Source organism: Triticum urartu, chromosome 6A (genome assembly GCF_056163025.1).
Source record: "Triticum urartu cultivar PI428250 chromosome 6A, HENAU_Tu73, whole genome shotgun sequence".
Classification (NCBI taxonomy): domain Eukaryota; kingdom Viridiplantae; phylum Streptophyta; class Magnoliopsida; order Poales; family Poaceae; genus Triticum; species Triticum urartu.
Genome location: NC_141878.1, coordinates 45,096,189 through 45,121,577, shown reverse-complemented (window position 1 = coordinate 45,121,577; position 25,389 = coordinate 45,096,189).

The following is a 25,389-nucleotide window of genomic DNA, read 5'->3' as shown; positions in this document are numbered from 1 at the left end:
GTTTGCCCCCTCTTCTCTCCAGGCGCATGGGCCTTGGTGGGGAGGCGCCCCAGCCCACCTAGGGGCTGGTCCCTTCTCACACTTGGCCCATGTATGCCTCTGGGGCCCGTGGCCCCTCCTGGTGGACCCCCGGACCCCTCCGGTGGTCCTGGTACACTACCGGTGATGCCCGGAACACTTCCGGTGGCCAAAACCATACTTCCTATATATCAATCTTTACCTCCGGACCATTTCGGAACTCCTCGTGACGTCCGGGATCTCATCCGGGACTCCAAACAACATTCGGTAACCGCGTACATACTTTCCCTATAACCCTAGCGTCATCGAACCTTAAGTGTGTAGACCCTACGAGCTCGGGAGTCATGCAGACATGGCCGAGACAACTCTTCGGTCAATAACCAACAGCGGGATCTGGATACCCATGTTGGCTCCCACATGCTCCACGATGATCTCATCGGATGAACCACGATGTCGAGGATTTAATTAATCCCGTATACAATTCCCTTCGTCTATTGGTACGATACTTGCCCGAGATTCGATCGTCGGTATCCCGATACCTTGTTCAATCTCGTTACCAGCAAGTCTCTTTACTCGTTCCATAACACATCATCCTGTGATCAACTCCTTGATCACATTGTGCACATTATGATGATGTCCTACCGAGTGGGCCCAGAGATACCTCTCCGTTTACACGGAGTGACAAATCCCAGTCTCGATTCGTGCCAACCCAATAGACACTTTCGGAGATACCTGTAGTGTACCTTTATAGCCACCCAGTTACGTTGTGACGTTTGGCACACCCAAAGCACTCCTACGGTATCCGGGAGTTGCACAATCTCATGGTCTAAGGAAATGGTACTTGACATTAGAAAAGCTTTAGCATACGAACTACACGATCTTTGTGCTAGGCTTAGGATTGGGTCTTGTCCATCACATCATTCTCCTAATGATGTGATCCCGTTATCAACGACATCCAATGTCCATGGTCAGGAAACTGTAACCATCTATTGATCAACGAGCTAGTCAACTAGAGGCTTACTAGGGACATGGTGTTGTCTATGTATCCACACATGTATCTGAGTTTCCTATCAATACAATTCTAGCATGGATAATAAACGATTATCATGAACAATGAAATATAATAATAATAATAATAACTAATTTATTATTGCCTCTAGGGCATATTTCCAACACCCAGTCGGTGGGGGAGCATCTTCTTCTTCTTCTTCCTCGTCTTCGGGGGAAGAGTGCGCCGCAGAGTCATCGGACGGTGAGTCCGATGACGCCTGGTGTCGGGAACTCTTTCAGGTTCCCTTGGCCTCCTTGGTCTTCTCCGGCACCATATAAGGGGCCGGAGTCAACATCTTCGCCAGAAGAGCGTCTGCGGGGCCTTCGGGCAAAGGAGCCGGACAGTCGATCTGTCCGGCCATCTTCTACCAGTCCTGTCAAAGGTACGGGAGTTTAGATCCCGCATAGAGTCAATCTGTAAAAAAAATAAGTATCCTGTGAAAGGTAAAGCAGCTTACCCCACTGGCTTGGCGCTTCGCGCTGAATCCGCGATCCTTAGTGATAGGAGGGGGGACCTCGGCACTTTTGAACAGCACCCTCCAGGCATCTTCATGAGTCGTGTCGAAGAGCCTGTTCAGAGTTCGGTGCTGCGCCGGGTCGAACTCTAACTTGGACTATGTTGACAAGCTTGAGCTTCTTGTTCACCATGTTTTGAATACATGTTTGGACTCCGGTCAGCTCTTCCGAACTACCCCAGGACATGCCCTTCTCTTTCCAGGAGGTGAGCCGTGTGGGGATGCCAGATCGGAACTCGGGGGCCGCTGCCCATACAGGGTTGTGCGGCTCGGTGATGTAGAACCACCCCGATTGCCACCCCTTTATGGTTTCCACAAAGGAGCCCTCGAGCCATGTTACGTTGGGCATCTTGCCCACCATGGCGCCTCCGCACTCCGCCTGGCGGCCGCCCACCACCTTTGGCTTGACATTGAAGGTCTTCAGCCATAAGCCGAAGTAGGGCTTGATGCGGAGGAAGGCCTCGCACATGATGATAAACGCCGAGATGTTGAGGATGAAGTTCGGGGCCATATCGTGGATATCCAGGCTGTAATATAACATGATCCCCCAGACGAATGGATAGAGAGGGAATCCCAGTCTGCGGAGGAAATGGGTAAGGAATACTACCCTCTCATGGGGCCTGGGGGTGGGGATGAGCTGCCCCTCATCTAGGAGCCAGTGCGCGATGTCGTCGGGCAAGTATCCGGCCCTCCTCAGTTTCTTGATGTCTCCCTCCATGACGGAGGATACCATCCACCTGCCTCCCGCTCCGGACATGGTTGGAGAAGGTTGAGGTGGGAAGTGTGGACTTGGGCGCTAGAGCTCGAGTGTGCGAAAACGGATGAGCAAAGGAGGAAGAGGGCGCGGATAGAAAGGTGAATCCTTATCCCTTTATATGGGCGGACGGAGCTAAGCGTCCCCACTTGCCTGGTAAAACTCGCTTATCCCCCAAGCGCCGCAATTGATGGCGCGGTTGGGTTATCCACACCCGTATTGATGAGAATCCCGTAATAAGGGGACAAGATCTCTGCTTTGACAAGACGTGTCGAAAAACTGCCTCGCGTTATGTGCGGGGCTGGTTAAAGGGAACGGTTCGAATAATCACCGGGCCATGGCATGACGTCATACTGTTAAGACAAGTCAGCAAATTAGATCCGTGAAAATATTACTCTCTCTACGGTGGAATGTGGAACTTATTGTGCAGGGTCGGACACTATCCTCGTATTCAGATTCTTCCCAATTCAAGACAAGATTAGTCTCTTCACATCTCTGCAAAACTCGATTAAGATTGCTCAAGCAATCATCAAAAGAGGATCCATAGACGGAAAAATCGTCCATGAAAACCTGACAAATCTTTTCACAAAAGTCAGAGAATATAGCCATCATGCATCTTTGAAAGGTAGCAGGTGCATTACATAAACCAAAAGGCATACGTCTATAAGCAAAAGTACCAAAAGGGCATGTAAAAGTAGTCTTTGATTGATCTTTAGCCGACACAGGTATTTGAGAGAAACCAGAATAACCATCTAGAAAGCAATAGTGTGTATGTTTGCATAATCTTTCTAGCATCTGATCGATAAAAGGTAAGGGGTAATGATCTTTCTTAGTAGCCTTATTTAATTTGTGGAAATCAATTACCATCCTATAACCTATAATGATTCTTTGTGGAATGAATTCATCTTTATCATTAGGAACAACAGTAACACCTCCCTTTGTAACATCCCAAATTTTCAATTTGGAATGTTATACATTACATCATCAGTGCATATCATATTTCTTTTGCATTCTGGTTGATCCTAGAAATTCTACGCAACTCAATGACCCATGGAGAGAGTTGGGGATTTTGGTATTTTCATATTTGAGTTCTCTCAAATTTTGAGAATAGGATCATTTGATTTTATTTATTTTATCATCAATTATTTCTATTACAAAAATATGAGAGAGGGAATAAAATGACTTTCCCAAAATAAAGAAATATTGAGGATTTAATAATAAAATCAAATAAGATTTTATTTCAGAGTTTTTCGGTGTTTTATTTGAATTTAGGAAAAAGTGTGTTTTTCAAAATTGCATTTAGGTCCCAAATAAATGTTCACCTTGTGAGGCTTGATTTTAGAAGCCCGTGAAAATTTATTTCGGAATTTTTGGAGTCTGTTTAGTATTTCTTTTTCTTTTTCTTCCGAGCGGCATATATATAAAAAAACGCGCCGCGCGCCGACTGGGCCAAGGCCCAGCCGACGGCCCACCCCGCCGCCTGTCGTCTCCCTCCAGGAGACCGGAGCCGCGCCGCCGCCCGAGTCCGGCTCGGAGCCGCCCCGCCGTGCCCCCTCCCCCAAGGCAGCACACCCCCCTCCTTAAATACCGAGCCGCCCCGCCGCCCCTCACCTCACCCCGCCCCGCCCGAGCCGCCCGCCGAGCCGCACCGCCGCCCGACGCCGCAGCCGCCCCGCCGCCCGAGCCGCGCGCCGCCGCCCGCCGCCTCCCGTCGCCGCGCCGCACCCCGCCACACCCCGCCGCCCCGCCAGAGCCCCGCCCCGCCCGCCGGAGTGCCTCGCCGGAGGTATAGCCGCCGCCGTTCGTCGTTCGGTTTTTTTTAAAAAAACCGCCTCGGTTTTTTTTCTTTCGAAACCCTAGATCGGTTTTTTCCTGGTTTATTTAATTAGTGAACGTTCACCGATCCGTTTGTTTTAGCGAACGTCTTCACCGGTTAGTTTCTATTAACGAACGTCCATTCGATTAACTGTTCGTCAGTTTTCTTTTCTCGGATTAAATCCGCGATTTTTCTGATCACGCTTCCTGATCCGATTTTCGTTTTAGTTTAACCTTTCGCTCGTTTATCGGAATCAGGCGATTCAAGCGCCTAGGGATTCGTCTCGAAACCATATATCCGTTTAACCAACTTAAACAAGATTTTGCTTCTGTAAAATTTGCCCTAGATCCATATTACTACAACGAAGTTGTTTTCTTTCGTCGTTTGACTTTCGTTGCTTCGTTCAATTTGATTCTTTTTCCAACCGGAGTTCTTAAGTTGAACCTTCTGGTTAGATCTCTTATCTGAGTTTTACCTGTGCATTAGATAAGTACTTATTGTATGCTCGTTTGTTTGTTTGCGATAGAGTATCCGGAGTGCACCGCTTGTTACTTCGAATCGGTAGGTTTCCCGGATCATCAGCAAGGCAAGTAAGACTTTGATCATACCTTTTCTACTACCCAGTTTTATTGCATTAGATCAATCCTCACACATTGCATGATTAGGATCTAATTAAATTGTGGGATGGGAAGTAGATGAGGTAGTACCTATTACCTGTTTATTTTCAAACCTTTGGGAGTTACTTCTATGTTTGCTAATTATGCCATGCTATGCTAGTACACGTGGATTGGGTGAGTGATATCCATGACAGATGTGAGACTGTTAATTAATGGTTTATCTAAGGTGGCAACTTAAACACACATCTGGGTGGATTGAGGCACCTGGGTATTCCAGGACTTGCATGTTTTCTTTTAGACCGCCACCCAGGCTCAAAGGGATCATAAGACTATTCATACTAGAAACTTCCGTGTGCAGCCACAAGCTATTATGGGCTCTAGCATAGTTGACTAAGTTGTGCGAACTCTTACAGTGGTAGACTAGCAGATGTAGGGGATGTAGGTGGTACGGTCTACCCGATCGTAAGGTGCTAGCGCTTCTGAAAGACTATGTCTCGGTCATCCGTCTTCTCAAACACCTTGTAGTGCGAGAAACCAAACGGAGGCGATCGAGTCTTGTGGGGAAAAGTGCGCAAACCTCTGTAGAGTGTAACAAACTGATCATGATTAGTCGTGTCCCCGGTTATGGACATCATGAGTATCTAGTACTTGGATTATCATGTGAATCTCAACATGTTACTCTAAAAATAATTTTTTTGGGTTATGATTAATGATGATGCTTAATTGGGATTGAGAATGCTGTCAACCATTCTCAGTGTTTAACAACTACCATGATAGTTAAATAAATTTCATTCCTTTGTAGTAGGGAAAAATTGGCTTTATGCAAAACTGTAACCATAGAGCTTTCCACCAGCCAAATATGCATATAGTATAGCTGTTTCATTCCATCACTCTCTATGTGTTACCATGCCAGCATATTCCATGTGCTGACCCGTTTTCGGGCTGCAACGTTAATGTTGCAGACTTTTCAGACGACGATTAAGGAGTTTTAGGTCGTGGTTCTATACTCAGTGATGCCGTTGGAGTTGATGGACTCACTTATCTTCCAAGCCTTCCGCTGCTATCGTTATTAGATGGCCTTAAGCCATATTTATTGTAATAAGTTCTCTTTTGAGACACTCGATGTAATAAGTGTGTGATTGCTACTCTGCTATAAATCCTCCGAGTACTGTGTGGTGTCAGCATTACTGATCCAGGGATGACACCGGAGCACAGAGATCAGACTGTTTGAGGTCTGGTCGCTACAGAGATGGTATCAGAGCACACGCTGACTGTAGGACACAACCACTAAGCTCAAAGACCTAGATCACTATTCACTCTCTTCTTCTCTGACTCCTCATCTTTTCTACTCTTTAGGATGGCGGATGCAAGGAACAAGTTCACACAACCGGATGAACATACACCCTTTGGACGACACTTGAAGGAAGTCACTAGATACCTGAACATAGGAGTACCAAGCTTCACGGGAACCTACAACGCCACTTTACCTGAAGAAGAGCGCTGGATGATTCAAGTACAAGTATCGGGAAGGATGTTCATGCCAGTCACTGAGCCCATAGAGTTTTCTTTTGATGCACCAACTTGGAATCTAGGAAAGAGCATGGCAGCTCACATCACCATGGGACGCATTGGAGAAGTCTACCGCAAGGATATCAAGGATACTATCTACCAGATTTGTGGGCGTTGAGATGAACACTGGGAGATGATCAGCACCAGGAAGGATAGATCAATCGCAGCTTTTATCCAGGAGTTAAACCAGCACATTCGACGACAGGAGAACCAGATGTGCGCCGACATGATAGATCTGAAGAAGGCTAAGACAAGAATCAAGGAACTGGAGGAAGAACTCAAGGCTACACGTGAAGATTATGAAGAGGAAATTGAAGTACTGGTGAAGAATGACGACCTGATCAAGAAGATTGGAATATTTATGGGAGACCCTACGCCAGTAGATGAAGACGAAGAACCCCAGGAAATTAGCCCGGAAGACTACATCATCATCGACGGCACTGACTCGGAAGCAGATAGTAGCGATGATGACTATGTTGATGAAGCTGGAGCAGATATCATGGAGTCAACGACCGTAGAATATTTCTAGTAGACCACCCCAGTAGTAGTAGTAGTCCACCATGTAAATATAGTAGTCCGAGCACTTTTGCGATAATTAGATCGATTGTATGCCTTTGATTGATTGAAGTGAATTGTTTGCTTTTGCCTCATGTGCATATGGGTAGTGTTTTCTCTTTAGACCCCCTCTATTCTTATATCTCATCTTTTCTAAACCCACAGATGCCTCCGAGACGTGACCCCGGATTTGCTTTTCCATCGGAGCTCACCCAGTTGATCCAGCAGCAAAACACATTGATGTAGTTGCTAGTCCAGAATCAGAATCAGGGGAACAATAACAACAACCCACCACCACCACCACTACCACCTGTGACCACTTAGCCCGTTTTCTTAGGCTAAATCCGCCGGTGTTTTCTAGTAGCACCGAGCCGATAGTAGCAGATGATTGGCTCCGCAAGATAGCTAGGGAGTTGACCACAGCAGGATACACAGATGCGGAGAAGGTGAAGTTTGCCGCACATCAGTTAGAAGGACCCGCAGCATCATGGTGGGAGAATTTCACAGCCACTTTTCCTGTAGACACTGTCACATGGGACCAGTTTCAGCAGGCTTTTCGTACTGCCCATGTTTCAGCAGGAGCTATGGCCATGAAGAAGCGTGAGTTTCGTAACTTGCGCCAAGGAGGACGGACTGTTGGCCAGTATGTGTTGGACTTTAGTAAGTTAGCACGTTATGCCCCAGATGACGTCGCTACGGATGCAGCTAAGCAAGAGAAGTTTTTGGAAGGACTGAATGATGAGTTGAGCATGCAGTTGATGGTAGCCACCTTCAACAACTACCAGGAGTTGGTAGATCGCGCTCTTATGATCGAAGGGAAGCAGCAACAAATTGAGAATCGCAAGAGGAAATATGGACAAGGAAAGTACAATTCAGGAGCTCAGCAGAAGCCACGTTTTACCCCTAGACCGGGAGGACACTTTCATCATACCCATGGAGGAGGTAGCTCGCACAATCACAATGGCACCAAGAATGGTAATGGCAATGGAGGAAGCAACGGCCAGAACCGCACCAACCCCTCAACCCCAGCCAAGAAGGACCTAAGTCAAGTCACTTGTTTTAAGTGTTCGAAGACAGGACATTATGCCAATGAATGTCCTGAATTACAAAATGGAATTAGCAATGGAAGTTCTGGGAAGAAGCCGAACCCTTTCAACAGGGGACAGGTGAACCACGTTAGCGTGGAGGACGTTGAAGCTCAGCCCGATGCAGTAATAGGTAAGTTTTTGGTTAAGTCATTTACTGCACTCGTTCTTTTTGATACTGGTGCATCGCATTCATACATCTCAAGGGGATTTGTGGATAAGTATAACCTACCAACCCAAGCCCTTAGGTCACCCATGTTAGTAACCTCGCTCGGAGCAGAGTATGTGGCTAGTCTATGGTGTGACCGGTTACCATTAAGGATTGGTAACTATGTTTTTCCCTCAGACCTAATAGTATTGGAATCTCAAGGATTGGATGTGATATTAGGCATGGATTGGTTATCAAAGTATGAAGGGAATATTGAATGTGCTAGTAAGTCAATTTTGCTTACCACACCAGAAGGGAGAAGGATCAAGTATGTATCCCGGCATGAGCCAAAGAGGACCCAAGTAAATTGCCTAACAGGAGTTGTGCAGGAGGAAGTACCAGTGGTAAGGGATTTTCCTGATGTATTTCCAGAAGAATTGCCAGGCATGCCACAAAATAGAGATATTGAGTTCTTGATTGAGCTATTGCCAGGCACAGGGCCAATATCAAAGAGACCATATAGGATGCCAGCCAAGGATTTGGTGGAAATTAAGAAGCGGATTAAGGAGTTACTGGATAAGGGATATATTCGCCCAAGTTCTTCACCTTGGGGATCGCCAGTACTTCTAGTGGAGAAGAAGGATGGATCGTTAAGGATGGTTGTTGATTATCGAGGATTGAATGAAGTAACGATCAAGAACAAGTACCAACTACCAATGATCAACGATCTGTTTGATCGATTACAAGGAGCTAAGGTATTTTCCAAGATAGATCTGCGATCAGGATACCACCAGTTGAAGATTCAAGAACAGGATATTCCTAAGAAAGCTTTTACCACCAGGTATGGGCTATATGAGTATACCGTTATGTCATTTTGTCTGACTAACGCCCCTGCCTATTTTATGAACATGATGAACAAAGTGTTTATGGAGTTTTTGGATAAGTTCGTCGTAGTGTTCATTGATGATATCCTGGTTTATTCGAAGAATGAAGAGGAGCATAAGGAGCATTTGCGTTTGGTACTTGGAAAGCTCAGAGAACATCAATTATATGCCAAGTTCAGCAAATGTGAGTTTTGGTTGAAGGAAGTAGGATTCCTCGGACATGTTATATCTAGAGAAGGTATAGCAGTAGATCCCGCTAAAGTTGAAACTGTGACCAAGTGGGAAGCCCCAACAACAGTTGGAGAGATCCGGAGTTTTCTTGGACTCACAGGATACTACCGGAGATTTATTGAGAATTTATCAAAGATTGCGAAGCCTATGACAGAGTTATTAAAGAAGGATACCAAGTTCATATGGACAGAGGAGAGTGAGGCTAGTTTCCAGGAGTTGAAGAAACGCTTAGTTACCTCACCAGTGTTGATTTTGCCAGACCAGACCAAGGATTATGAGGTGTATTGCGACGCTTCACGTCGAGGACTTGGAGCAGTGCTTATGTAGGAAGGGAGAGTTGTTTCATATGCCTCAAGACAACTGAAGCCCCATGAGTTAAATTATGCTACGCATGATTTGGAGTTAGCAGCCGTAGTGCATGCATTGAAAACATGGAGACATTTTCTCATTGGAAATCATTGTGAGGTGTACACAGATCATAAGAGTTTGAAGTACATTTTCACACAGAAGGAGTTAAATCTCAGACAAAGGAGATGGTTGGAGCTTATCAAGGATTATGATATGAAATTGCATTATCACCCCGGAAAGGCTAATGTAGTAGCTGACGCATTAAGCCGTAAGAGCCATGTCAATACGTTAATGATGGGAGAAATACCCAAGGAGTTAGCAGAAAATCTTCGTGAACTATGTTTGGAAATAGTTCCGAGAGGCTATGTAGCAGCGTTGGAGATTTAGTCAACTTTGATGAATAGAATCAGAGAAGCTCAGAAAGCTGACAAGGAGATTGCCGCTATAAAGGAGAAAATGAGCAAAGGAAAAGCTAAAGGATTTCATGAGGATGAGCACGACACCTTATGGTTTGAAGACCGTGTTTACGTGCCCAATGACCCGGAGATCAGGAAGTTGATTTTGCAAGAAGCACACGATTCACCATATTCAATTCACCCAGGAAATACCAAGATGTATTTAGATTTGAAGGATATTTTCTGGTGGACCGGAATGAAGAAGGATATTGTGGAGTATGTAGCAGTTTGTGATGTATGTCAGAGAGTAAAGGCAAAGCATCAGAAGCCAGCAGGATTGTTACAACCATTGCCGATACCCGAATGGAAGTGTGATAAACTAGGCATGGATTTTATCACGGGATTACCCAGGACTCGTTCAGGCTATGACTCAATTTGGGTTGTAGTTGATCGATTGATGAAAGTAGCTCATTTCATCCCAGTAAAGACCACTTACACCAGTGCTAAGTTGGCAAAGATATACATGACCAGGATCGTATGTCTGCATGGAGTTCCAAGGAGTATCGTATCGGATAGAGGAACCCAATTTACCTCAAGGTTCTAGAAGCAGTTACACGAAACTTTGAGAACCAGGCTAGAATTCAGTACAGCTTTTCATCCACAGACAGATGAACAGACCGAGAGAGTCAATCAGATTTTGGAGGATATGCTGAGAGCTTGTGCGCTAGATTATGGATCTAGTTGGGACGATAATTTGCCATATGCAGAATTCTCTTACAACAACAGTTATCAAACCAGTTTAAAGATGGCCCCTTTCGAAGCCTTATACGGAAGGAGGTGCAGGACACCGTTGTCATGGGACGAAGTTGGAGACCGTCAGTTGTTTGGGCCTGACTTGATTAAAGAGTCTGAACGGAAGGTGAAGTTGATTCGTGATAGGCTCAAGGTAGCCCAGTCTAGACAGAAAAGTTATGCAGATTCTAAACGCAAGGAGACAGTTTACAAAGTGGGAGATAGAGCTTATCTTCGGGTATCTCCACTTCGAGGAACAAAGCATTTTGGAGTTAAAGGGAAGTTAGCGCCACGATTTGTAGGACCATATCGAGTTTTGGAACGTATGGAGAAGTGGCCTACAAGTTGGAATTACCCGAAGGACTGTCAGGAGTACATGATGTGTTCCACGTTTCCCGGTTGAAGAAGTGTCACGCGGAGATGGCTGACATACCGTTGAGAGATACAGTGTCTTTGGAAACTATTCAGTTGGATAACGATTTGACCTACGAGGAGAAACCAGTCAAGATTCTCGAGTTTGCCAGTCGAGTTACCCGCAACAAGGTTATCAAGTTTTGCAAAGTTCAGTGGAGCCACCACTCAGAGGATGAAGCCACCTGGGAGCGAGAGGAAGATTTGTTCAAGGACCACCCTCACCTATTTTCTAGCCAACCCGAATCTCGAGGGCGAGATTCATCTTAAGGGGGGTAGGTTTGTAACATCCCAAATTTTCAATTTGGAATGTTATACATTAGATCATCAATGCATATCATATTTCTTTTGCATTCTGGTTGATCCTAGAAATTCTACGCAACTCAATGACCCATGGAGAGAGTTGGGGATTTCGGTATTTTCATATTTGAGTTCTCTCAAATTTTGAGAATAGGATCATTTGATTTTATTTATTTTATCATCAATTATTTCTATTACAAAAATATGAGAGGGGGGAATAAAATGACTTTCCCAAAATAAAGAAATATTGAGGATTTAATAATAAAATCAAATAAGATTTTATTTTGGAGTTTTTCGGTGTTTTATTTGAATTTAGGAAAAAGTGCGTTTTTCAAAATTGCATTTATGTCCCAAATAAATGTTCACCTTGTGAGGCTTGATTTTAGAAGCCTGTGAAAATTTATTTCAGAATTTTTGGAGTCCGTTTAGTATTTCTATTTCTTTTTCTTCCGAGCGGCATATATACAAAAAAACGTGTCGCGCGCCGACTGGGCCAAGGCCCAGCCAACGGCCCACCCCGCCTCCTGCCGTCTCCTTCCAGGAGACCGGAGCCGCGCCGCCGCCCGAGTCCGGCTCGGAGCCGCCCCGCCGTGCCCCCTCCCCCAAGGCAGCACACCCCCCCTCCTTAAATACCGAGCCGCCCCGCCGCCCCTCACCTCACCCCGCCCCGCCCCGAGCCGCCCGCCGAGCCGCGCCGCCCCCCACCGCCCGTGCTGCCGCCGCCCGAGCCGCGCACCGCCGCCCGCCGCCTCCCGTCGCCGCGCCGCACCCCGCCACACCCCGCCGCCCCGCCGGAGCCCCGCCCCGCCCGCCGGAGGTATAGCCGCCGCCGTTCGTCGTTCGGTTTTTTTTAAAAAAAACCGCCTCGCTTTTTTTTCTTTCGAAACTCTAGATCGGTTTATTTTTTCCTGGTTAATTTAATTAGTGAACGTTCACTGATCCGTTCGTTTTAGAGAACGTGTTCACCGGTTAGTTTCTGTTAACGAACATCCATTCGATTAACTGTTCGTCAGTTTTCTTTTCTCGGATTAAATCCGTGATTTTTCTGATCGCGATTCCTGATCCGATTTTCGTTTTAGTTTAACTTTTCGCTCGTTTATCGGAATCAGGCGATTCAAGCGCCTAGGGATTCGTATCGAAACCCTCTATTCATTTAACCAACTTAAACAAGATTTTGCTACTGTAAAATTTTCCCTAGATCCAGATTACTAGAATGAAGTTGTTTTCTTTCGTCGTTTGACTTTCGTTGCTTCGTTCGATTTGATTCTTTTGCCAACCGGAGTTCTTAAGTTGAACCTTCTGGTTAGATCTCTTATTTGAGTTTTACCTGTGCATTAGATAAGTACTTATTGTGTGCTTGTTTGTTTGTTTGTTTGCGATAGAGTATCCGGAGTGCGCCGCTTGTTACTTCGAATCGGTAGGTTTCCCGGATCATCAGCAAGGCAAGTAAGACTTTGATCATACCTTTTCTACTACCCAGTTTTATTGCATTAGATCAATCCTCACACATTGCATGATTAGGATCTAATTAAATTGTGGGATGGGAAGTAGATGAGGTAGTACCAATTACCTGTTTATTTTCAAACCTTTGGGAGTTACTTCTACGTTTGCTAATTATGCCATGCTATGCTAGTAGACGTGGATTGGGTGAGTGATATCCATGACAGATGTGAGATTGTTAATTAATGGTTTATCTAAGGTGGCAACTTAAACACACATCTGGGTGGATTGAGGCACCTGGGTATTCCAGGACTTGCCTGTTTTCTTTTGGACCGCCACCCAGGCTCAAAGGGATCATAAGACTATTCATACTAGAAACTTCCGTGTGCAGCCACAAGCTATTATGGGCTCTAGCATAGTTGACTAAGTTGTGCGAACTCTTACAGTGGTAGACTAGCAGATGTAGGGGATGTAGGTGGTACGGTCTACCCGATCGTAAGGTGCTAGCGCTTCTGAAAGACTATGTCTCGGTCATCCGTCTTCTCAAACACCCTGTAGTGCGAGAAACCAAACGGAGGCGATCGAGTCTTAAGTGCGCAAACCTCTGTAGAGTGTAACAAACTGATCATGATTAGCCGTGTCCCCGGTTATGGACATCATTAGTATCTAGTACCTGGATTATCATGTGAATCTCAACATGTTACTCTAAAAATTATTTTTTTGGGTTATGATTAATGATGATGCTTAATTGGGATTGAGAATGCTGTCAACCATTCTCAATGTTTAACAACTACCATGATAGTTAAATAAATTTCATTCCTTTGTAGTACGGAAAAATTGGCTTTATGCAAAACTGTAACCATAGAGCTTTCCACCAGCCAAATATGCATATAGTATAGCTGTTTCATTCCATTACTCTCTATGTGTTACCATGCCAGCATATTCCATGTGCTGACCCGTTTTCGGGCTGCAACGTTAATGTTGCAGACTTTTCAGATGATGATTAAGGAGTTTTAGGTCATGGTTCTATACTCAGTGATGCCGTTGGAGTTGATGGACTCACTTATCTTCCAAGCCTTCCGCTGTTATCGTTATTAGATGGCCTTAAGCCATATTTATTGTAATAAGTTCTCTTTTGAGACACTCGATGTAATAAGTGTGTGATTGCTACTCTGCTATAAATCCTCCGAGTATTGTGTGGTGTCAGCATTACTGATCCAGGGATGACACCGGAGCACAGAGATCAGACTGTTTGAGGTCTGGTCACTACACCCTTCTTAGGGACACAATGGACAGGACTTACCCACTAGCTATCAGCAATGGGATAAATTATACCTGCCTCCAAAAGCTTTAGTATCTCTTTTCTTACCATTTCTTTCATCTTAGGATTACGCCTTCGTTGAGGATCACGGACTGGTTTGGCATCTTCTTCCAAATTTATTTTATGTTGACATAGAGTGGGACTAATGCCCTTAAGATCATCAAGAGTATATCCAATAGCAGCACGGTGCTTCTTCAGAGTTTTCAATAATCTTTCTTCTTCATTATCTGAAAGGTTAGCACTAATAATAATAGGATATATCTTCTTTTCATCAAGATAAGCATATTTAAGATTATTAGGCAATGGTTTAAGTTGAAACACGGGATCACCCTTGGGTGGAGGAGGATCCCCCAAGATTTCAACAGGCAAATTGTGTTTCAGGATAGGTTCCTTTTTAAAGAATACTTCATCTATTTCCCTTCTTTCATTCATAAACATATCATTTTCATGGTCTGGCAAATATTGTTCTAAAGGATCACTAGGAGGTACGACAATAGAAGCAAGACCAATAATTTCATCCTTACTAGGTAATTCTTCTTCACGGTGTTGTTTACTAAATTTAGAGAAATTAAACTCATGAATCATATCATCCAAGCCAATAGTAACAACATTCTTTTCGCAGTCTATCTTAGCATTAACAGTGTTTAAGAAGGGTCTACCAAATATAATGGGACAAAAGCTATCTTGTGGGGAACCAAGAACAAGAAAATCAGCAGGATATTTAGTTTTCCCGCACAAGACTTCAACATCTCTAACAATTCCCATTGCTGATATAGTATCTCTATTGGCAAGCTTAATTGTAACATCAATATCTTCTATCTCAGCAGGTGCAATTTCATGCTTAATTTCTTCATTTAAAGTAATAGGTATAACACTAGCACTATCACCCATATCACATAAGCCATGATAACAATGATCTCCTATTTTAACAGAAATAACGGGCACGCCTACCACAGGTATATGTTTATCTTTAGCACAAGGTTCAGCAATTCTAGCAGTTTCACCGCAGAACTGAATAACATGCCCATCAATATTATAAGACAAGAGATCTTTAACAATAGCAATATTAGGTTCAACTTTAACTTGCTCAGGAGGTGTATAAGTTCTAATATTACTTTTACGAACCACAGTTGAAGCTTTAGCATGATCCTTTATTCTAACAGGGAAAGGTGGTTTCTCAATATAAGAAGTAGGAACAATAGGATCATTATAAGTGACAATCTTTTCTTCAACTTTAATTGGTGCAGCTACTTTTACTTCTATGGGAGGATGATATTTAAACCACTTCTCCTTGGGGATATCAACATAAGTAGCAAAAGATTCACAGAAAGAAGCTACTATCTCAGAGTCAAGTCCATATTTACTGCTAAATTTACAGAAAATATCGGTATCCATAAAATCTTTAACACAATCAAACTTAGGTGTCATACCTGACTCCTTACCTTCATCGAGATCCCAATCTTCAGAGTTGCATTTAATTCTATCCAATAAATTCCATTTGAATTCAATAGTCTTCATCATAAAAGAGCCAGCACAAGAAGCTTCAAGCATGGTTTGATTATTATGAGAAAGCCGAGCATAAAAACTTTGAAGAATTATTTCTCGGGGAAGCTCATGATTGGGGCATGAATATAACATTGATTTAAGCCTCACCCAAGCTTGAGCGATGCTTTCTCCTTTGCGAGGCTAAAAATTATATATATAATTGCGATCACGATGAACAAGATGCATAGGATAGTCCTTCTGGTGAAATTCCAACTTCATTCGTTTATAGTTCCATGATCCTGTATCATCACATAGCCTATACCATGTCGATGCATCTCCCTTCAAAGATAAACGGAAGACCTTCTTCTTAACAACATCATCGGGTATACCTGCAAGCTTAAATAATCCACAAACTTCGTCCACATAGAGTAGATGTTCATCAGGATGCTTTGTTCCATCTCCTGTAAAAGCATTAGCTAGCAGTTTTTCCATCATACCCGAAGGAACTTCAAAGGAAATAATTTCATTTTCAGTAGGTTCAGTAGGTTGAGGAGCAACTCTTTGCTCTACCGGTCGGGGTGAAGATACCCCGAACAAGCCCCTCAGAGGATTACTTTCCATAGTAACAAGTGACAGTAAATTTCAGCACACTATATAGATTTTTCCTTACCAAATTCCACCTACAAAAGGCGCTTCACTCCCCGGCAACGGCGCCAGAAAAGAGTCTTGATGACCCACACGTATAGGGGATCTGTCGTAGTCCTTTCGATAAGTAAGAGTGTCGAACCCACAGGAGGAGCAGAAGGAAATGATAAGCGGTTTTCAGCAAGGTATTCTCTGCAAGTACTGAAATAAGTGGTAACAGATAGTTTTGTGATAGGATAATTTGTAACGAGCAACAAGTAACAAAAGTAAATAAAGTGCAGCAAGGTGGCCCAATCCTTATTGTAGCAAAGGACAAGCTTGGACAAACTCTTATATAAGGAAAAGCACTCCCGAGGACACATGGGAATATCGTCAAGCTAGTTTTCATCACGTTCATATGATTCGCGTTCGGTACTTTGATAATTTTATATGTGGGTGGACTGGTGCTTGGGTGTTGTTCTTACTTGAACAAGCATCCCACTTATGATTAACCTCTATTGCAAGCATCCGCAACTACAACAAAAGTATTAAGGTAAACCTAACCATAGCATGAAACATGTGGATCCAAATCAGCCCCTTACGAAGCAACGCATAAACTAGGGTTTAAGCTTCTTTCACTCTAGCAACCCATCATCTACTTATTACTTCCCAATGCCTTCCTCTAGGCCCAAATAATGGTGAAGTGTTATGTAGTCGACGTTCACATAACACCACTAGAGGATAGACAACATACATCTCATCAAAATATCGAACGAATACCAAATTCACATGACTACTAATAGCAAGACTTCTCCCATGTCCTCAGGAACAAATGTTACTACTCACAAAGCATATTCATGTTCATAATCAGAGGGGTATTAATATGCATAAAGGATCTGAACATATGATCTTCCACCAAATAAAACAACTAGCATCAACTACAAGGAGTATTCAACACTACTGGCAACCTACTAGTACCAATCCCGGACTTGGAGACAAGAATTGGATACAAGAGATGAACTAGGGTTTTGAGATGAGATGGTGCTGGTGAAGATGTTGATGGAGATTGCCCTCTCCCGATGAGAGGAGCGTTGGTGATGACGATGGCGATGATTTCCCCTCCCGGAGGGAAGTATCCCCGGCAGAACATCTCTGCTGGAGCCCTAGATTGGTTCCGCCAAGGTTCCGCCTCGCGGCGGCGGAGTCTCATCCCGAAAGGTTGCTTATCAATTTTTTTTTGACGAAAGACCTCATATAGCAGAAGATGGGCATCGGAGGGCAACAGGGGGCCCACGAGGTAGGGGGCGCGCCCTGGGGGGTAGGGCGCGCCCCCCACCCTCATGGACATGTAGGGCCCCCTCTGGTGAACTTCTTCCGCTGGATATTTTTTATTATTTCCAAAAATGACTTTCGTGGAGTTTCAGGACTTTTGGAGTTGTGCAGAATAGGTCTCTAATATTTGCTCCTTTTCCAGCCTAGAATTCCAGCTGTCGGCATTCTCCCTCCTTATGTAAACCTTGTAAAATAAGAGAGAATAGGCATAGTTATTGTGACATAATGTGTAATAACAGCCCATAATGCAATAAATATCGATATAAAAGCATGATGCAAAATGGACGTATCAACTCCCCCAAGCTTAGACCTCGCTTGTCCTCAAGCGGAAGCCGATAACGATAAATATGTCCCCATGTTTAGAGGTAGAGGTGTCGATAAAAATAAAATACGGACATGAAGGCATCATGATTATTTTCATAACAGCAACATATATGGATATTGTCATATGATTTCTTATGCTCAAGTCATAATCCATTCACAATGCAGAGTACGAATCATAAACTTTATTGAGGACAAACAAACTATAATCTCAGTCATTGAAGCAATTGCAATTTATCATAACATCAGAAAGAGTCTATGTCAGAGCTCAATAGCAAGTTCACATACTCAACTATCATCTAGTCCTTCATAATTGCTAACACTCACGCAATACTTGTGGTTATGAAGTTTTAATCGGACACAGAGAAAGATAGGGGCTTATAGTTTCGCCTCCCAACCTTTTACCTCATGGGTAATGTCAACAATAATAACTCATGCTCCCCTACATCCAATTAGATATATCTATCTGGATCTATCCAACATATTGTGCTTGCCAAAGGATAAAATGAAAAAGGAAAGGTGAAGATCACCATGACTCTTGCATAAGGTAGAAGATAATAGTAATAGATAGGCCCTTCGCAGAGGGAAGCAGAGGTTGCCATGCGCTTTTAGGTTGGATGCACAAAATCTCAATGCGGAAGAACATCACTTTATACTGCCCCTTGTGATATGAACCTTTATTATGCAGTCTGTCGCTTTTATTTCTTCCACATCACAAGATTGTATAAAGCTTATTTCCTCCACACCAATCAATTATACATATTTAGAGCAATTTTTATTGCTTTGCACCGATGACCACTTACTTGAAGGATCTTACTCAATCCATAGGTAGGTATGGTGGACTCTCATGGCAAAACTGGTTTAAGGGTTTTGGAAGCACAAGTAGTATCTCTACTTGGTGCTGAGAAATTGGCTCGCATGAGGGGGAAAGGCAAGCTCAACATGTTGGATGATCCATAACAGCATACTTTATCTCAGATATAAGAAAACATAACCCATTACGGTGTCTTCCTTGTCCAACATCAACTCTTTAGCATGTCATATTTTAATGAGTGCTCCCAATCATAAAGGATGTCGATGATAATACATTTATATGTTAGACCTCTCCTTCCTTTTTACTTCCTATTAATCGCAACGATGACCAAAGCTATGTCTGTCAACTCCCAACAACTTTTAATCATCATACTCTTTTTATGTGAAGTCATTACTCTCAATAAGATCAATATGAACTATTTGTTTCTTTTTACTCTTTTTCTTCTTTTGTTTTATTCACTCAAGATCATGGCAAAATAATCAAGCCCTTGACTCACCACTAATCTTTATTTTATATATATATATATAGCTCACGGACTCGATTACATAGAGGGATCATAAAGCAAAACTCAAAACTAGATCATGCCATAAACTTTATTCTACTAGATCAAGATACTACTAATAAGATCGAACTAAGAAAAAACGGTAAAGATAGGAGTGTGATGGTGATACGATACCGGGGCACCTACCCCAAGCTTGGCAGTTGCCAAGGGAAGTGCCCATACCCATGCGATTATATCTCCTTCTTTGTTGTTGGTGAAATATTCTTAACGATGATACCCCTCAGGATACGATTCTCCTCCTCAAGCTTATTGACTTGCTGCTTGAGGTCCATTATTTCTTTACGAAGCTTTCCTGTAACTGCTAGGGCTCCTTGCACCCAAGGGTGTTGCATAGCTGCGGGAGAACAAGTGATAACACTCTTCATATTTTCATAAGAAAGAAATCTAACATTGGAAGGAATAACCGAGTTTGGAATAGCTGAGCTCTGTAGTTCCCCCATCGTGAAGCCAGCTCGGAAGCGAGAAGTGACTTGTTGATACTCCATGGCATCTACCCTCATCAAGTCAGCCTCCATCTCTTCCTCCGTTGCTGGCCCAAAGTGGTCAGCGTCGCTATTTGCCCTTGGTTCCGATGCCGGATTGGACACCCGGCTCTCCCCGACTGACTCTTGAGAAGATGTCTTGCTCAAATCTGCAGCAGCAACAGCTCGAAACAAGAATAGAGGATAATTCCGTGATACAGGATTCAAATCCTTCGGGAGAATATATAATGAATTTTTACCGACCGAAATATGTATCGTGCAAGAAAACGGAGTCCGGAAGGCACACGTGGTGCTCACGAGGTAGGGGGTGCGCCCAGGGGGTAGGGCGCGCCCTACACCCTCGTGGGGCCCTCGTGTCCTTCCCGGACTGCTACTTATTTTTCTATTTTTCTAAATATTCCAAAACGGAGAAATATTGCCTTAAAAACTGTTTTGGAGTCGGTTTACTTACCGTACCACATACCTATTCCTTTTCGGAGTCTGAAACGTTCTGGAAAGTGTCCCTTATATATTCCTCCGGGGTTACGGTTTCAATAATATTGGTTTCAACATTTATGGGATTACCTGAGATATAATGTTTAATTCTTTGACCGTTAACCACCTTCGGATTTGTGCCTCCGAAGTTGTTGATTTTTATGGCACCGGAACGATATACCTCCTCGATAACGTAGGGGCCTTCCCATTTAGAGAGAAGTTTTCCTGCAAAAAATCTTAAACAAGAGTTGTATAGCAACACATAATCACCTACGTTAAACTCACGCTTTTGTATCCTTTTGTCATGCCATCTTTTAACTTTTTCTTTAAACAACTTGGCATTTTCATAAGCTTGGGTTCTCCATTCATCGAGTGAGCTAATATCAAATAACCTCTTCTCACCGGCAAGTTTGAAATCATAATTGAGCTCTTTAATAGCCTAGTACGCCTTATGTTCTAGTTCGAGAGGTAAGTGACATGCTTTTCCATAAACCATTTTATACGGAGACATACCCATTGGATTTTTATAAGCAGTTCTATAGGCCCATAATGCATCATCAAGTTTCTTGGACCAATTCTTTCTAGATCTATTGAAAGTCTTTTGCAAAATTAATTTGAGCTCTCTGTTGCTCAATTCTACTTGACCACTAGACTGTGGGTGATAAGGAGATGCAATTCTATGATTAACATCATATTTAGCAAGCATTTTACAGAAAGCACCATGAATAAAATGTGAACCACCATCAGTCATTAAATATCTAGGGACTCCAAACCTCGGAAAAATAACTTCTTTAAGCATTTTAACAGAAGTGTTATGATCAGCACTACTAGTTGGAATAGCTTCTACCCACTTAGTAACGTAATCAACAGCAACTAAAATATGTGTATATCCATTAGAGGCAGGAAAAGGTCCCATATAATCAAAGCCCCAAACATCAAATGGTTCAATAACGAGCGAATAATTCATAGGCATTTCTTGACGTCTACTAATATTACCAATTCTTTGACATTCATCACATGACAAGACAAACTTACGGGCATCCTTGAAGAGAGTAGGCCAATAAAAACCAGATTGTAATACCTTGTGTGCAGTTCTATCTCCAGCATGGTGTCCTCCATAAGCTTCGGAGTGACACTTGCGTAGGATCTGTTCCTGTTCATGCTCAGGTACACAGCGTCTAATAACACCATCTACTCCTTATTTATAAAGATGTGGGTCATCCCAAAAGTAATGCCTCAAATCATAGAAAAACTTTTTCTTTTGCTGGTATGTGAAACTAGGTGGTATATATTTAGCAACAATATAATTAGCATAATCAGCATACCATGGAGTACTACGAGAAGTATTTATGACATTTAATTGCTCATCAGGAAAGCTATCATCAATAGGTAGTGGGTTATCAAGAACATTTTCTAACCTAGACAAGTTGTCTGCAACGGGGTTCTTAGCTCCCTTTCTATCAACAATATGCAAATCAAATTCTTGTAGCAAGAGAACCCATCTAATAAGTCTAAGTTTAGCATCTTTATTTTCCATCAGGTATTTAATAGAAGCATGATCAGTGTGAATAGTTACTTTAGAATCAACAATATAAGGTCTGAACTTATCACAAGCAAATACAACTGCTAAGAATTCCTTTTCAGTAGTAGCATAATTTCTTTGAGCATTGTCTAGAGTCTTACTAGCATAATGGATAACATTTAATTTCTTATCAATTTTTGCCCTAGAACAGCACCTACAGCATAATCACTAGCATCACACATAATTTCAAAGGGTAAATTCCAATCAGGTGGCTGAACAATAGGTGCAGAGATCAATGCTTTCTTAAGCATCTCAAATGCTTCTACACAATCATCATCAAAGAAAAATGGTATATCTTTTTGTAATAAATTAGTCAGAGGCCGAGAAATTTTTGAGAAGTCCTTAATGAACCTCCTATAAAATCCGGCGTGACCAAGGAAACTTCTTATGCCTTTGATGTCCTTGGGACATGGCATCTTTTCAATAGCATCAACCTTGGATTTATCAAATTCAATACCTCTTTCAGAAACTTTATGCCCCAAGACAATACCTTCATTAACCATTGAGGGAGTCCTGGATTAGGGGGTCTCCGGACAGCCGGACTATCTCCATTGGCCGAACTGTTAGACTATGAAGATACAAGATTGAAGACTTCGTCTCGTGTCCGGATGGGACTCTACTTGGCGTGGAAGGCAAGCTAGACAATACGGATATGGTTATCTCCTCCTTTGTAACCGACCTTATGTAACCCTAGCCCTCTCCGGTGTCTATATAAACCAAAGGGTTTTAGTCCGTAGGACAACAACCATAACATACAATCATACCATAGGCTAGCTTCTAGGGTTTAGCCTCTCCGATCTCGTGGTAGATCTACTCTTGTACTACCCATGTCATCAATATTAATCAAGCAGGACGTAGGGTTTTACCTCCATCAAGAGGGCCCGAACCTGGGTAAAACATCGTGTCCCCTGCCTCCTGTTACCATCCGGCCTAGACGCACAGTTCGGGACCCCCTACCCGAGATCCGTCGGTTTTGACACCGACATTGGTGCTTTCATTGAGAGTTCCTCTGTGTCGTCGCCTTTAGGCTTGATGGCTCCTACTATCATCGATAGCGATGCGGTCCAGGGTGAGACTTTTCTCCCTGGACAGATCTTCGTATTCAACGGCTTTGCACTGCGGGCTAATTCGCTTGGCCATCTGGAGCAGATTGAAAGCTACGCCCCTGGCCATCAGGTCAGGTTTGGAAGTTTGAACTACATGGCCGACATCAGCGGAGACTTGATCTTCGATGGATTCGAGCCATAGCCGGGCGCGCCGCACTGTCACGATGGGTATGACCTAGCTCTGCTGCCGAACAGTAACCCAGAGGCCGCGCCCGCATCAGCTCCGACCCTTAGCCCGGAGCCCACTGCACCAATCGAGGACGGGTGGTTAGACACCGCCTCAGGGGCTGCAGTCTCAATGGTGATCGAGCCAAACACCAGCCTAACCCTCTGCGCAGCCCGTGACTCCAAGGTGTCGGACTCTTTTCCGGACTCTGAACCATCCGCGCCCCTGCCAATCGAATCCCATTGGGCGCCGATCATGGAATTCACCGCCACGGTTATCTTTTAGCACTCGCCCTTCGGCGACATTCTGAATTCACTAAGGTCTCTCTCTTTGTCAGGAGAGCCCTGGCCGGATTATGGCCAACAGGATTGGGATGCGGACGACGAAGAAATTCGACGCCCACCCACCACCCATTTCGTAGCCACTGTCGATGATTTAACCGACAGGCTCGACTTCGACGGTATGGACGACGATGTAGGACACGAACTTGAACCAGCGCCTATAGGGCACTGGAAAGCCACCTCATCATATGACATATACATGGTGGATACACCCAAAGAAGGCAATGGCGACGAGATAGCGGAGGATGACCCCTCCAAGAAACAACCCAAGCGTCAACGTCAGCGGCGCCGCTCTAAGTCCCGCCAAAGCAAAAGTGGTGATACCGGCACAGGAGATAATAACACTCCGGATAGTGCCGAAGACAACAACAACCCCCTCCAGCATGATTTAGAGCATGAGGATGAAGGAGCCAGCTCTCCTGAGAGAGCGGCAGATGGAGAGGAGGAGGATGACAATTACATGCCCCCCCTCCGAAGACAAGGCAAGCCTCGGCGACGATGAATTCGTCGTACCAGAGGATCCCGTCGAACAAGAGCGCTTCAAGCGCCGGCTTATGGCCACGGCAAATAGCCTGAAGAAAAAGCAGCAGCAGCTTCAAGCTGATCAAGATCTGCTAGCTGACAGATGGACTGAAGTCCTCGCGGCCGAGGAATATAAACTCGAGCGCCCCTCCAAGAATTACCCAAAGTACAGGTTACTACCCCGACTGGAGGAAGAAGTGTATGATATGGCTGATCGGCCACCTCGTGGCCGCGATAGAGAGGCATTCCAGCCAAAAGCTCAGCCTCCACCCCGACGCCATTCAAATAAAAAAGCATGGGGAGATACCCAGACCTGCGAGACATATTGGAGGACAAAGCAAAGCATACAAGATCGATCTATGGATCACGACGGCGCACCACTCTGCGAGACGATACACGTCACGCCGGATACAGTAAAAGCAAATCCGGCCAGGCCGAACACAGCGGGCAAGACCCATTCGAGTTGCATCGCGATATAGCCCAATACAAAGGCGCCGCACACCCCTTATGCTTCACAGACGAAGTAATGGAACATCAATTCCCAAAAGGTTTCAAACCTGTAAATATTGAATCATACGACGGCACAACAGATCCCACAGTATGGATTGAGGATTTCCTCCTCCACATCCACATGGCCCGCGGTGATGACTTACACGCCATCAAATACCTCCCACTAAAGCTCAAAGGACCGGCACGGCATTGGCTTAACAACTTGCCAGCGGACTCCATTAGCTATTGGGAAGATCTGGAAGCCGCATTCCTCGACAACTTTCAGGGAACTTATGTGCGACCACCAGACGCCGATGACTTGAGCCACATAATTCAGCAGCCAGAAGAGTCGGCCAGGCAATTCTGGACTCGGTTCCTTACAAAGAAAAATCAAACCGTCGACTGTCCGGATGTGGAGGCCTTAGCAGCTTTCAAACACAACATCCGAGACGAGTGGCTAGCCCGGCACCTTGGTCAGGAAAAGCCGAAATCTATGGCAGCTCTCACGACGCTCATGACCCGCTTTTGTGTGGGAGAAGACAGATGGCTGGCTCGCAGTAATAACATATCAAAGAACCATGGTACCTCAGATACCAAGGACGACAATAGCAGGTCACGTCGCAACAAACATAAGCGCCGCATTAACAGCGAAAATACTAAGGATACGGCAGTCAATGCCGGATTCAAAGGCCCTAAACCCGGTCAGCGGAAAAAGCCATTCAAACAAAGTACGCCGGGTCCGTCCAGCTTGGACCGTATACTCGACCGCTCGTAACAAATACACGGCACCCCAGACAAGCCAGCCAATCACACCAATATGGATTGTTGGGTGTTCAAGCA